The following is a 13,663-nucleotide window of genomic DNA, read 5'->3' as shown; positions in this document are numbered from 1 at the left end:
AAGTTCTAAGCACCCACTTACTCAAATACCTATCTGAGTCTAAAACCTAATTACTACAAAGCTATCAATGCATTCTTCAGCACGTGTCACCATTGGACTTTGGGGCATGGAGTAACATAAATGCTTCAAGTGAAAAGAACAGGCTGTAACGCCCCTGTCACCATTCGTTCTAACCAACTGCACCGCCTCATTTGAACTTGAACAAACGGGTCATTGATCTCCAACAAGCGTACAACGCTCCCTTTCCTAGCCATGTCCAGTCATCGGCACTCACTTACCATCCTACTTCTTTCAGTCTTCTTATATATTTACTCACGCTCATACTTTCACCTAATAGTGACGGTGAAGAAAGCAGAACACTTGTGAATGACGAAACCAGCATATTAATTGGCCTTACCTGTGCCCGAAAAACAGGCTACACTCAAAGAACAACAATAGCGGCGAACACAGTCGGCAATCATCGAGGATCGCATCTGCCGATCAAGCGCATCAGCTTTTAAACATGAGTCATTGAAGGTTTCAGAGTAATCGCTGGTGCTCGCTTGTTTTCCAGAAAGTTCTACGCAATTCGCTTCACACATGCTACGAGATTACACAAGCTTCGGTAATAGCATACAGCAGATTGAATCATCGATAACATTCGAGAAACTTCCAATACATGGAGACGTGTCCCGCACTGAGCAATCACATTCTTTAAACGTTGAAAAGCGGTCACACAAAAAAGACAGACAAATGCACGTTTCAATGTCTCCCTCCAAACAGAATCGTCCTGATGGTGCCAACAGAAGAGAAAAAAAATCCTGGGGTTTCGCGTGCCAACACCATGACCTGATTATGAGGCAAGCTCTAGTGGGGGGACTGCGGAAAATTGGACCATGTGGGTTTCTTTAAGGTGCACCTAAATCTAAGTGCACGGGTGATTGCGCATTTTGCCTCCATTGAAATGTGGCCGCCGTGGCCGGGAGGCAATCCCGCGACCTCGTGCTTAGCTGGCCAACTCCATAGGCACTATGCAACTATGCCAGGTAAAAATGAGAGCGAAATACAAAAGGACACTTAATAAACCAAAGCAACAAAACAACAATTAAAGAAAGTTTAAATTAACACAGCCGCAAAAGAAAACTCGATGCCTTTCCACTCTGGGAAGGATGACAAGCGAAGCAAGAAAAACCAAGCAGCACTGAAGAATGACACCATCTCTCATGAAGAATAAAGCCCTAACATGACAAGCAAGAAGCAGGAAGCAAGAAGACAAGACAATCAAGAATCCAGAAACAATATATAAGCAAAACGACTACAATCAAAGAACATTGAAATAAATGCCGCTGAATTCCATGTCCGTTAAATTCCTTGTCGGCGCTAAATTATAATAACTCGTCATTATTTTGAACTTCCTACAACGCCTCCGTAAATGCATCCTTACTTTAAATTAACTTCCCTGGTGTAAGGATTAAAATGTGTGGTGCGTAGATTATGTTATTTGGCAGTGGTATAAATGGGTGGCACCTGAATTAAGTACGCTTAATTCAGGTGAGTTCAGGTAACTTAGTTCAGGTGCTTTGACTAATTTGAGCGTTATAATCTGTATTAGTCAGAAGAGATTTATGGAAGCGTTCTGATGCGTTCCTGTGTTTATGAGCACCATTGAGCGTTTTAGTTGCCTCATTGGACGAGCTCCGGCAAGTGAAAGAGAGACGACAGGTTCAAAGTTACCCTTTCTTTCGAATCCTGCGTCTCTAAACGTTCACGCAGGCGTGTGTTTCTTTCGTCTGTTCAAGCTGAATGAAGCGTTCGATAACAAAGTCATCTGGAACACGAAGAACGTTTACTTAAGACGGTCCTGGGGCTTTTATACTTTGGCCTTGGCGCGGCCACTGCGAAGGGCAGCCTCCGGTCACGTATGGTGCTGGACGCCACTCAACTCCAAGTCGGTGACATGGTGAGCTGCCTGCTTATTACCAGAATACTGAAATGCGCTTCCCCTGGTCGCGAAGCAACCGAATAACGCTACGGGAGGGCCTAATACAGCACCCACAGGTGACGCACCTCAGTGATGGCCAATGTAGAAGGGCGCCGGGGCGCAGGCGCGACGGACGCCACAAGCGTTCTTTGCCTAAGTCTGCTTTGGCGCATGGATCAAATGCCACAATCGGCTTGTGAATATTGTCGGCACAACCGTCAAATCGCCGCCCTGTTTTTGTATAAAGTTCAAAATTTTGAGCTCGAGCGATTTTTCAACTACAACGACTTGTTTCAGTTGCACGTTGAACTGCATTTCTAACAGCTGCGTAATTCATAGTTCAGAAGCTGAACTCGACACTACTGCATTGTTACATAGGGGTTACAGAGAAATTTGTATTCGCAATTATGTTGTTACTTCTAAAAGGCTTGCCTTTCTGCTTTTACCCACTCGTACTTCAGTTTTTGCACTGTACATCTCCCTCGTCCTAGTGATAGTGTGCTTCGCGTGAGCAACAAAAGCCTAACAATTATTTTGTGCCTACCTGTCGGTCAAGTTACAAGTGTACAAAACTCACCTTAGTAAGTGTAAATTTTAAACGCGATAGTTACTAATTATTTGAACAATTTTCGTAAATAATTATGAAATTACCAACTAAACTAGCAAATAATTAACTAGCATGACGTACTCTCTCAATTTCAGTAAGTATGCTCAATATTAGCTAACGTCACAAACAACTAACAAAACTAACTGAACTGGTAAACTAATTCTGTAATAATGACTAATCACCAACTAAATAGATGAGGTAGCTAACAAAACTAACCGAACCAATTGCTTGTCAACTAAGAAACAAAGGCTATGAATATTAAAACTGGCAAAACTAATTGTCTAATGAAACTAACACAGCTAACTCAGAAGTTAACTAGGTTAACTAAACTAACAAAATTATTTTTCAACCGGACTAATACCCTAGCTATCTGACTACAATTTACTAAGCAAATATAATGGGCTGTCTGACCAAACTAACTATTCAAATTATGGCCAATTAACTTAGTGACCTGGCTGACCAATTATAACGAACTTATATAAGTATCGATCTAGACAAATTGTAAAAAGCAACAGCAATTCTGTGAATTGTCTACAAATGCGTAAGCATTGCTTGATTCGGCTGTGACTTTGTGCTTACTTTTTCCTGCTTGTTTTTCTTATCTTATGCGTGTCTACCCATGGTTATTGCGGTATCCAAGAATGCTTAGCCTTTAGTAGACAATTCACAGGTTTTATTGCCGCATCCCATCCCTTCAATGCAATTGGGCCAATTGAGCCACCCGCTGCCACAGTAGCGCGTGGGCCGTTGTGTGAGGGGAAAGGGCATCACCGCGACTCCACGTCACCGTCGCTGTTGCTCTCGCGAGCCTGTGTTATGCGCGCGTTCCTCGTCTACGCTAACGCACCTAGTTTTCGGTTCTTATAAAAGCGAAAATACTTAGCGACTTTGATCCACGCATGCTCTAGCCTGCGTTTTGGCCGCGCGTCCGTAAGACCCAATACAAACGAGCCAAGCGTCTCAATGCGGTCGCTTGCCCACGAGGTGTTCGTAACTCGAATGACGCTCAGCAGCGTTCATTTGGACATTGGGCCACCGTAAAATCTGAAGTTGGCCCACCCCCATATTCAGGTAGGTCCGCCCCCAAGTTTCAAGTTAGCACAACCCCAGATTTCGGTTCTGCCAACCGCATATTTGAAGCAGGCCCACCCCGACATTGAAATTGGCACACTCCCGAGTGCACGGTGGCCCACCCCCAAATATCAATTGGGCCACCCCCTACTCTGAAACTTCAAGTTGACCCACCCGCAATTTTGAGTCGGCCCACACGTAAATTTCGAGTTGGCCCAGCTCGAAGTTTCAGTCTGTAATCCTCAGATTGACCCAACCCCAGATTTCACCTTTGCCCATCCCCAAATTTCATTTAGCTCATGTTCAAATTTCGTATTCACTCACCCCCTAATTTAAGTTGGCCCACTCCCAAATTTGATTTGGGACATGTCCAAATTTCAAGTTGGCCCACCGCCGATCCTTAAGCGGACCCATCCCCTACTTTAAGTTGACCCACCCCACATTTCATGTTCGCCCACCTACATATTTCAGGTTGGCCCACTTGCAAATTTCAAGTTGGCCCACTCCTAAATTTTATGTTGGTCCACACCCAAATTCCCTATTGGCCAGCCTCCAAATTTCAAGTTTACGCAACCCCAAATTTCAAGTTCGGCCGCACCCGAATTTCATTTCGCCCACCCTTAATTATGAGCTTCCCGATGCATTTTGTAAGGAGCCCTATGTATCTCTATAGGTATCTCTTTTCATGTTTTTGCTTTATATTGCTCCTTGTCACTTAAAAGCTACTACTAACCTAAATTTACGATATCAATCCGTATAAATGTCTCGCAAATTGCGCATTTTTGCGCAGATAGAAGGCACAGCGCTTTTCTCCTGACACGCAGGGGACCTCGATAAAAATTTTTACGCATTAATAGAGAAAGCCGACCGAAACAGCTTGTGCGAGGAAGGCTACTAGGGGCGGCAGCGGGGAGAAGTATTTCATACAACGGTACCGTGTATAACTTAAGCATAAATTCATCGCACAATAAATTATTTTGCCAAAAGTTCCATTTACATGTTCACCCCGCAGACATGCTGAAACAAATATGGAAGAGGCGCCTTGACTTGTGAAATATTAGCCCGATTATGCAGCCAGGCCACCTAGCGTAGCCAATTGCTTCCCTTCTACTTACGGCAGCTCCAGTGGTTGCACCTACTGTCCCTAAATGAAGCTTGCGGGAACGTTTGGCGACTGTATATATATATATATATATATATATATATATATATATATATATATATATATATATATATATATATATATATATATATATATATATATAGAGATAGATATAAGTAGCCCCCAGTATGCTGCATATATATATATATATATATGCAGCATACTGGGGGCTACAGTAATACAAGTGTCTTTCTATATTTTCCTCCTATCTATATATATATACATATATATAGGAGGAAAATATAGAAAGACACTTGTATTACTGTAGCCCCCAGTATGCTGCAGCGCAGCTGTTATTCCAACTGGAAACGTTCGAAAACGTGACAGACTTGTTTTCAGGGCGTCATGAACAAAACTTACAGCGACGTTTCACTTTGTGAACACGGGTTACGCACAAGCATATGGACGCCACGAACATGCACCGAGAGCACTGCGGCGTTGAGGCATGAACGGAAAGGGCGCGAACGGAACGATTCTCTTCTCCACCTCCAGGCGCCTTCCTCTTCCGGCGCTGGCTTCTCTCGCGGCAATAAACATAATTTCGCCGATATCATGGAGGGCCCACTAAGCTTGCGCCTAAAAACTGCATCATTCCCAAACAAAATGAGATGCACATTCCGCCTCATGCGTATGGAAATTTCAACGTGCTAGTGTTTACTGTTTTTCACTAACGTAGCGGTACGTTCGTTAAATCAGCATTGGGGTTCTTGCAAATCTGCTGAAAAAAATTTTTTTTGTGTGTGTTAACTTTAGAACTCTTGTCGCTACTATTTCCTGCATGCTTTGTTAAGTGCTTTTTTAAAGCCTATTAAGCAAGAGTAGCCGGCGCCGCCTAACAGGTACTGTCATCGCCTTGCATATATTTAATAAAAGAACGTGCAGATGCAACAACCATTTTGGAATCTATGTGAAGAGATACTTTCGCGAAGCTTTATTGAAATGTTACAAGTTTGTTCATTTCGTTCATCATTATCATTATAGCCGTCATCCTAATATATTCTCCCTTAACAATCTGAAAAGCTAGAAGCATATTATGCCTCGAATTAGGAATATTCTTCTAATGCTTCGTGTACTTGCTGTTCTGCGTCTTTCGTTGCTTGACGCCCATAAACCTGCCTCATCTGCCCCATGTTCATACTTATACCGATAACCAAAGCACGTAATCGGGCACGAGCCGATGTGCGACATCAGTGAGCGAGCGGTGACGGTGATGGGGGGGGGGGGGGGGGGGGGGGGGGGGAACGTGACAGTCGCACACCTTCAGCAACTTCCCGCGTGGCACCCGATATAACATTCGCAATTAAACATCAGTCAAAAAACGAGTAAGCGGGAAGAGCTGATTTTTCCTCTCCACTCAATTTGCTTCCAAAAACTTGCTGATTGCCGAAAAATCTAATAACCACATCTTTTTTATTACATCCCATTGGATCTCAGGATGCCGGGCAAACGCTAGGGGCGCGCATGTTTCTTGAAACCGAAACTAGAGCTCACCTTGCGGGGCTTGGTGACGCACCCTAACTAAGAAGAGGCTGTCAGTGGTCATGCACTAACGTCTTTGCCGGTGGGGGCACCAGGCGAAGACATGAGCGTGAGCGCCAAGACAGTGAAGGACGGAATACCAGCCTTGTCTAATCCGTCGTCGCTAGGCCTAGGTGCCGAATGGTCCTGGTAATTCAGTACAAGCGTCGTAAATGCCTCGGCGCGGCCCTAGCAGATCGGCCGAGCGGCCAAAATCCGCAGCAGAGCGGCCTGCAGCAGAAAAGGCAAGTTGGCGCCCACGTTCTTTGTGGTGGCATGCTCCTGATTCCTATGTCTGTGACATGAAGGAAACGCGTTTTTGATCGCCTAAGTTCTAACGCGCCAATGCTATGCGCAATGGGATAACTCTAATAGCGGCTTGTCTTTCTTCGTTTTCACTTATTTTAAATGTACTGATCGCTCCATGGCTGAGCCGCCTTTGTAGCTAAGTGCCATAGTATGGATAGGCATGATCATCATCAGTACACGGCGATCATCTCAAAGTGCCTGTTGGCGTTGACACAATATGTACAACCTACATATTGGTCAATTCCCCGTTGGGAGTACGTGCTAATCATCGTCGTACTCAACGCGCCGCGATCCAGTAGAAGGGCTAGCTGGCACCTACTGCGGTGGCTTAGCGGCTGTGGTGTTGCATGAGCTCGTGGGATCAAATTCCGGCCACGGTGCCCTCATTTCGATAGCGCGAAATGCAGAAATGTGTTCGGTGCGTTGGGAGCACGTTAAAGATACCCAGGTGATCGAAGTCAATCTGTAGTCCAACACTATGGCGTGCTCCATAACCAATCTTGGGTTTGGCACGCAGCACCCCAGGATTCGAAGCTAGCTGGCCATGGGGCGATAGCGCTAAACGTGTGATTGTGGTTTTTCACGAGATCGTATATAGATTGATTTATCTGGGCACCGGAAGGCCGTGCCGATTTGTTCAGTTGATCGAAAACCTTCTGATTTTTGGTTTAGCTTGTGGTCTTTCACTGGAAGCCATTTTACGGGGATCCTGTGGACATGAGTTATATCCAAGCATTTTAGTGTGGCTCTAGACATATCTGAGTTCCGTACACCTTACTAGCGGAAACGAGTGCCGACATTGCAGCGTTTTGCTGGTACTATAGTTCCAGGTTGCCTTTCTATATTCGGAAGGAAAAGCTTTTCCTGGCAATAAATGTATAATGTGTACTGCCGATTCTCCACTCTTTCACGATTTACATTTAACGCTTTCTATAACATTTGCTACTTTTGTGCCGGCTTCTACATTTTATCACATTAGGCGAGGTAACCTTCTTAGACATGTACGTGCAGGCGGGCTTGGTTTATGGGATCCTTTTTGTGACTGACGGTGCGCTTCTTTTTTCATGATACTTTTTTCTGGGTCCCAAAATATTTCTCTTTACATTACACACAGAAACGTTACCTGTAAGAACGTGGCTTGATAACAACTTATGTTTGAGTTGCCATATTTGCCTAGTACCGGAAAGACTCGAGCATCGTTTCATCAGTTGCAACGATGCCATATTGTTTAGCGAGTTCTAAGGAACTTGAAGAAAGGCTTTGATTTGAATCCGCATATTGTTTGATGTTTGATTACGCCCGTTGAATATGATGTGCCCGTTGTTACGTTTTTACTAATTGAACTACACAGTTCACGAAAGACACGAACTTTCGAACCCAAAGCTCAACCCGTAGTTGCTTCGTCAGTTTGATTTAGTAGAATTACTGTCCTCCGGAAGTACTTACGAAAACAAATAGCATTTCATCTTTTTATTATCATCATTTAGGTACACGTTAAAGATCCCCAGGTGGTCGAAATTTCCGGAGTCCTCCACTACGGCGTGCCTCATAATCAGAAAGTGGTTTTGGCACGTTAAACCCCATAATATTTTTAATTTTTTTTTATTATCATCGATTGATTAGGTGTTTGCCGTTATCGCCCTTTTGGGCTCAACTATAGTTGTTTTCTTGATTGAGTCGTAATTATACAGGTTCCGCTCTTTCGTTTCTGTTGTGGCATGCATTGTGTTCTGCTTGTGCAGCTTTCGGACGAGGTTAATTGGCTGTATTATATAAATGTTATGTGTGAACGAAAAGAACTGAATTACATCCTGGGTTTTTACGAGCCAAAACCACGATTTGGTTATGAGGCACGCTGTAGGGGGGTCTCCGGATTAATTTCTGCCACCAAGGGATCTTTAGCGTGCCCCAAATGCACCGGGCACGGGTGTTTGGGCATTTCGGCCCCGTCGAAATGCCGGCGCTCAGTCGCGATTTCGTCCCCCAACTTCATGCTTAGCAGCACTACACCATAGCCGCTAAGCCACTGCGGCAGGCAAAGGAATAAAGAAAATGGTGAATGTGGCGTAACGGTTAGAGTGTAGGACTGCTACGTTCAGGGGCCGAGGTTCTATTCCCGCTGGCGCATGTGGTTTCTTTTAGTGTGAGGATCAATCTACTAAGCTAGAACGCGAAGAGCGACCGAACATGGGAAAACCGCAGGGTGGTAGGCAAAAAAAGCTTTGGTTTCAATTGGCCGGAAGGGTTATATGACGGAAGCGTTCTAAAATGTGTGGTTTAAATGCACGTAACTCAGACGATGAATCCATTTGCCTGAAAGAGACAGCTTCGCGGCAAGGTTTGCACGTCCAACGCGCATTTTGTATCGTATGAAGCGAAGGTATGATGAAGCGGTCAATGCTATGAATTTGCCCAGTTCCTTCCTGCTTCTTTGGCGTAAGAGAAACGTGAGCGCTCGTGCTCCCGTGCACTTCTGCTATGCAATCGGACCACGAGTATAATGGCTTGTATTACTTCTTTTATTTATATTTATCTTAAACCTACGAGCCGTTCTTTGATTGAGGCCCCTTTGCGGGTATGTGGCATCGTATGCTCTAGCATAATGGCATAAATGCTTAGCTGCAGGGACGATTCCGCTACAGTGTGAAAGGTCAAATTGCCATTCACCCGACTGGTAATACGAAGCTACGCACGGAACCCATACGTGTTGCTCATAGATGTGCATCTGTATGATTTGTGTTGCCGTATTCATTATCCCAGTTCTTCGAGTTTTCGATTGAGTTCACCCTCGATGGATGATGTGCGGGCTTCCTTGTTAGTTGATGTAGTGTAGCGATCATCCCTGATAGGCGTTCGTCGCTGGTTCAAATTCCGTGACGCTGGTTCAGATTACGTGACGGTATAGCGACAAGGGGTCGAGCACAAAGACATCTGAGAATGACGCCACAGAGGAATGCAGGCTCCCTTGCATTGAGACAAGGCTGGGTATAGGCCTTACCGCATTGCCGTGTCCGTGTTGTACGCCAATTTGATCAAGAAAGCCAAGATAACTGCGAGACTTCGCTGCCGAACTGCGATATATAAAAGGAAACACCTGGGTGGCTGTTTCAGTTATGTGTATGGGTAAACGGGCCAGAAACCATTTCGTGCTTGCAGGGACACGATGCAGTTTTCGTTCCATTCTGGCACCGCAACTCTGAAGGAGAACTAGCCATGCAACGCTTCTGCAGTAAAACGCAACTGCCACTATGAACGTTGGCAAGCATGTTACATTTTATACAAATGCTAAATTTGATGTAAAGAACGAACAGCTTGCGGTCTTTTTTGATAATTTGACACTCGTAACGTTGAGACTAATTTCAGTATGTTCTTCGCAAGAATTACAGAATTAACAAATAAATATGTTCCAGTTGTCAGCATAAGCACAGATTCGAACGCTTCATGGTACAACACCAAAAGCATCTATCGAACAAGATGAAACGTCTTTTTAGGCCTGCTATGAACTCGCCTGTGAATGATAGCTGGACAGATTACGTGACATCAAATACCCAATACATAAAAGCAGTAAAGGAAGCTCACGATAACTTTTGCAACATAACTCTGCCATCTATGCTCGCAAGCGAAAAAAAACTGAAAATTCTGACGCAAGATAAAGGCAAAGCAAACACAGATCATTGAATCACGCTAACTTCTACTTCGCGCTTCACCATCGCACAGAAGTAGCACCGATGAGGTAATGGTTTCGCACTCGTTCGCTTTCGCTGAAGCAGCGTGCGCCGCGCCGCCGAAACCGCCATATCGTTTCTCTAGAGCAAACTGCTTCGTGAAAAGCGTGATTAAAGCTGTCATATAGACAGCAGTTCTATTTCGAGCTTTCTCCAATTCCGGGTTATCATACAATTCACCATGTTGTTCTCTAGGATTGGGTCACAAGGCTGCTACCGTTTCTATGATTTGCTCGAAATGCCATATGGAAGAATTCGGCAATGTCCGGAAAAGCACCCCTGGAAAAGCTGATAGAGTGCAGTCACTAAGGACAGCGAGCAGCCAGGCCATCCGAACGTGCAAGCTGAAACTGGCGCTGGTACAGCCGGAGCTAGAAAACTTGAAGGACGCTTAAGCCTCACCTTTAATATTGGAACGCGATAGCACTCAAACATTCCTGATTCCTTGCCATGTTTCCCAGCAACCGCAGCTTTCTTGCGGATACGTGGAGGCGAGCGCCATCTGGATTGTATTGTTGTAATCAACGTAGCATGCCACGCCGCTCTATGAATAGTAGAAACGCTGAAAAGTGAGACTGTGTTTGAGTTTCCGCGTAGAAGAATGATGTTGTCCAGCATATTCAAATTAAAATCCGAGGCTGTAACATCTATAGGTTGTGTTTAGGTCGAACTTTATGATTTTTCTGAAGCATCGTATTCTGAGAAATTCAATTAGTTCAGTAATGCCTCTGCGTCAAGCCGAGAGCCTGCGTGGTTGTGGCTAAGAATGATTTTTCGCGTAATGACGTCCGACGCCGACACCGTACTTTTTTCGGGCACGGGGCCCTTGATGCTTTCTCGTTAATATGTTGTCCGAGAAACGCATATCATATAAAAACTAATGAAAATGAAAAAAAAAACAGCTATTAGGTGCATTATTTTTCCTTTTTCCAAAACTTTCTCCACCTCGTGAATTTCTGCTGATGTAATTCGCCGTTTAGACTTTTATATTGGATATGGGGAAGCCTTTATAAAGGCCATGTTGCAGCGAAATAATTACACAGCATCCAGGAAACTGTACATGGAGAATCTTCAGAGGTACAGGGAGGTGGCAAACGGTATACCCTTTCGACACCAGACGCTTGTCATAACTCCCTTACACAGCTTCATTGTCTTAGATGTATAGGTTGTTTGAATGGGCGCGTGTATGGCGGAGCTTTCTTCCTTTTCGTGAGATCAAACCTTTTCCTGGCAATTCTACCGAACTAAGGAGACCCTGGCTGGTAGGTGCGTCTGCTCACACACACACACACGTGTATGTATATCTGTATGTATATATATATATATATATATATATATATATATATATATATATATAATACCGAAACGTAGCCGAGGGGGCCGGCGCCGGTTTCCGGTTTTATTGATGATTTCATAAAAAGCCTACAAGCAAAGTTAGCAAGGACATCATAGGGGGAATTACTTGTACTTAATAACTCAATTAATGGAAAGATGCATTATTGGAAATAAAAGAGAGCCTATGATAAATTGGTAAAGAAGGTGGCCGCAACTGGGATACGAGCCAGCCTTTTCGCAATAACGCGTGCGATGCCCTTTCCAACTGAGCTACCGCGGCGACATTTTCCCGTCCACTTTGTAGGCTATTTGTGTTCTTACTACCAGAACTAACCCTGCAGTGTTAGCCAGCGCCACCACTCAGAAACCTGGGCGGCGGATGTGAGTGGTTAATATATATATATATATATATATATATATATATATATATATATATATATATATATATATATATATATATATACCAAATAAACGCTTGCGAACGCAAAGTTTTTTTTTATTAAAGCGACGGTTCCTAAGCCTTCGTCCTCCGTATTTCTAGCCTCTTTTCAATCGGTTTCCCCCAGAGTAAAGTGGGTGAATCCCAGACTATGTAATCTGCAGTCACTTAAATGGGTCACGTGGTGAGGCTCCCCGCACCTTTCCTGGCGGGCACTTAATCGGTATCACGCATATAACGCGGTGAAGACTATGAACAGCTGCTTGCACATTACCGCGAAGTGTAATGACAAAACACTTCTGCAGTGTAAGAATAGCGTTAAGTCTTCCTTGAGCGCACAACGGGCGCTCAAGTAAGAACATTGCGCGCATCGCGTACCCGTTTTCTTGGCATTTACCTGATGCATTTAACCAAAGCTTCAGCTAAACTCGATTCAAATAATCGTGGGGGATCCCCTGTTACTTTTTCTCAGAACTGTCGCATATTCGCCGCCAGATATCCGAGTCGAAATATTCGACCGGACCCGTCCTTTCTTTCTTTCGGTAGGTTCCTGAAGATGGTGCCACGACTTGTCAACACATACGGCCCCAGCACAGCAGAGAGAAGAGACCTCATGCTGAGGCAGCAGGGACACTTACAATGCAGCAACGATCGCCCCCTCCAAGCGCTCCTCGCTTCGACAATGGAAGGGAACCTCTGTTTCCCCCAAAACGCTATGCCTTAAGCGCTGCTGTGAGTGGAGCACCTGACCCACGCTGCCTTCCCATGCCACCTGCATCCTGGCTGATGGGCGCGGAATGGATGCGACGAAGAAATAGGTGTGTGTCATGGCCACCTCTTCGACGACAGTGATGTTTGTGGACGCCGGAGTTTTTAGGTTTCGTGAGCGCGAAATAAAGATTTGTTTTTATGCGAACGCCCTTGGACGTTTTCCTCCTACTCACAATGAGAATGAAGAACGCAGAATCTGGTCGTTTCGCATAATCAGAAGCACACCTCTGAATGAATTATGGCGTCGGAGACCGGTGTCACTCTTAATTTACACTCTGCACTTGGACTACATAGTATAAAGAGCTCAGTGGAGTTAAAGCGAAGGTCGACATTGTAGAACTAGGTATATTGCTTCTTGGGCAAATCTCGTATTTCACAAAAGTTTTACTGCCTGCTCACAAATACCTTTCATAAACGCCAACTGTAACAAAATTTACCTGGGTATTTATTCGCTCTAAATGCATAGGGTGTACTATCAATGTTCGTTTGGCAAATTCACACGGCTGGTAATTGTGTAATTGTCTTCTTAACAGCCTTCGAGTAGCGCCTAAGCAAACGACATGAGCTCCTCGCGGTGAGTCGTAGTGAATTGGATATGGTGAAGGTCTGAGAACCGTACCCCACGATTGAACTCACAGTTGCACCTAATCCAGCCTAGACACCCAGGCTGCTACCAACTCTTGCTGGTCGATGTGGGCCTCTCTCGGCGTGTCCTTCTGGCACACGTGTTCCAAGCGACGACCACGTGTTGCGTGGTCATTGGTTG

General features: G+C 44.7%; 1 long non-coding RNA gene across 1 annotated transcript; it reads left to right on the top strand.

Annotated features, from left to right (window-relative positions):
- Positions 1-1,689: 1,689 nt before the first annotated feature.
- Positions 1,690-13,042, top strand: LOC126545651 (uncharacterized). Its single transcript, XR_007602415.3, has 2 exons — positions 1,690-1,939; positions 12,673-13,042. It is a non-coding gene; the product is annotated as an uncharacterized lncRNA (long non-coding RNA).
- The last annotated feature ends 621 nt before the right edge of the window (positions 13,043-13,663 follow it).

The sequence above is a fragment of the Dermacentor andersoni genome, chromosome 10 (assembly GCF_023375885.2).
Source record: "Dermacentor andersoni chromosome 10, qqDerAnde1_hic_scaffold, whole genome shotgun sequence".
Classification (NCBI taxonomy): Eukaryota; Metazoa; Arthropoda; class Arachnida; order Ixodida; family Ixodidae; genus Dermacentor; species Dermacentor andersoni.
The sequence above is the reverse complement of the archived record's forward strand: the minus strand, read 5'-3'. Positions and strand labels throughout refer to the sequence as shown.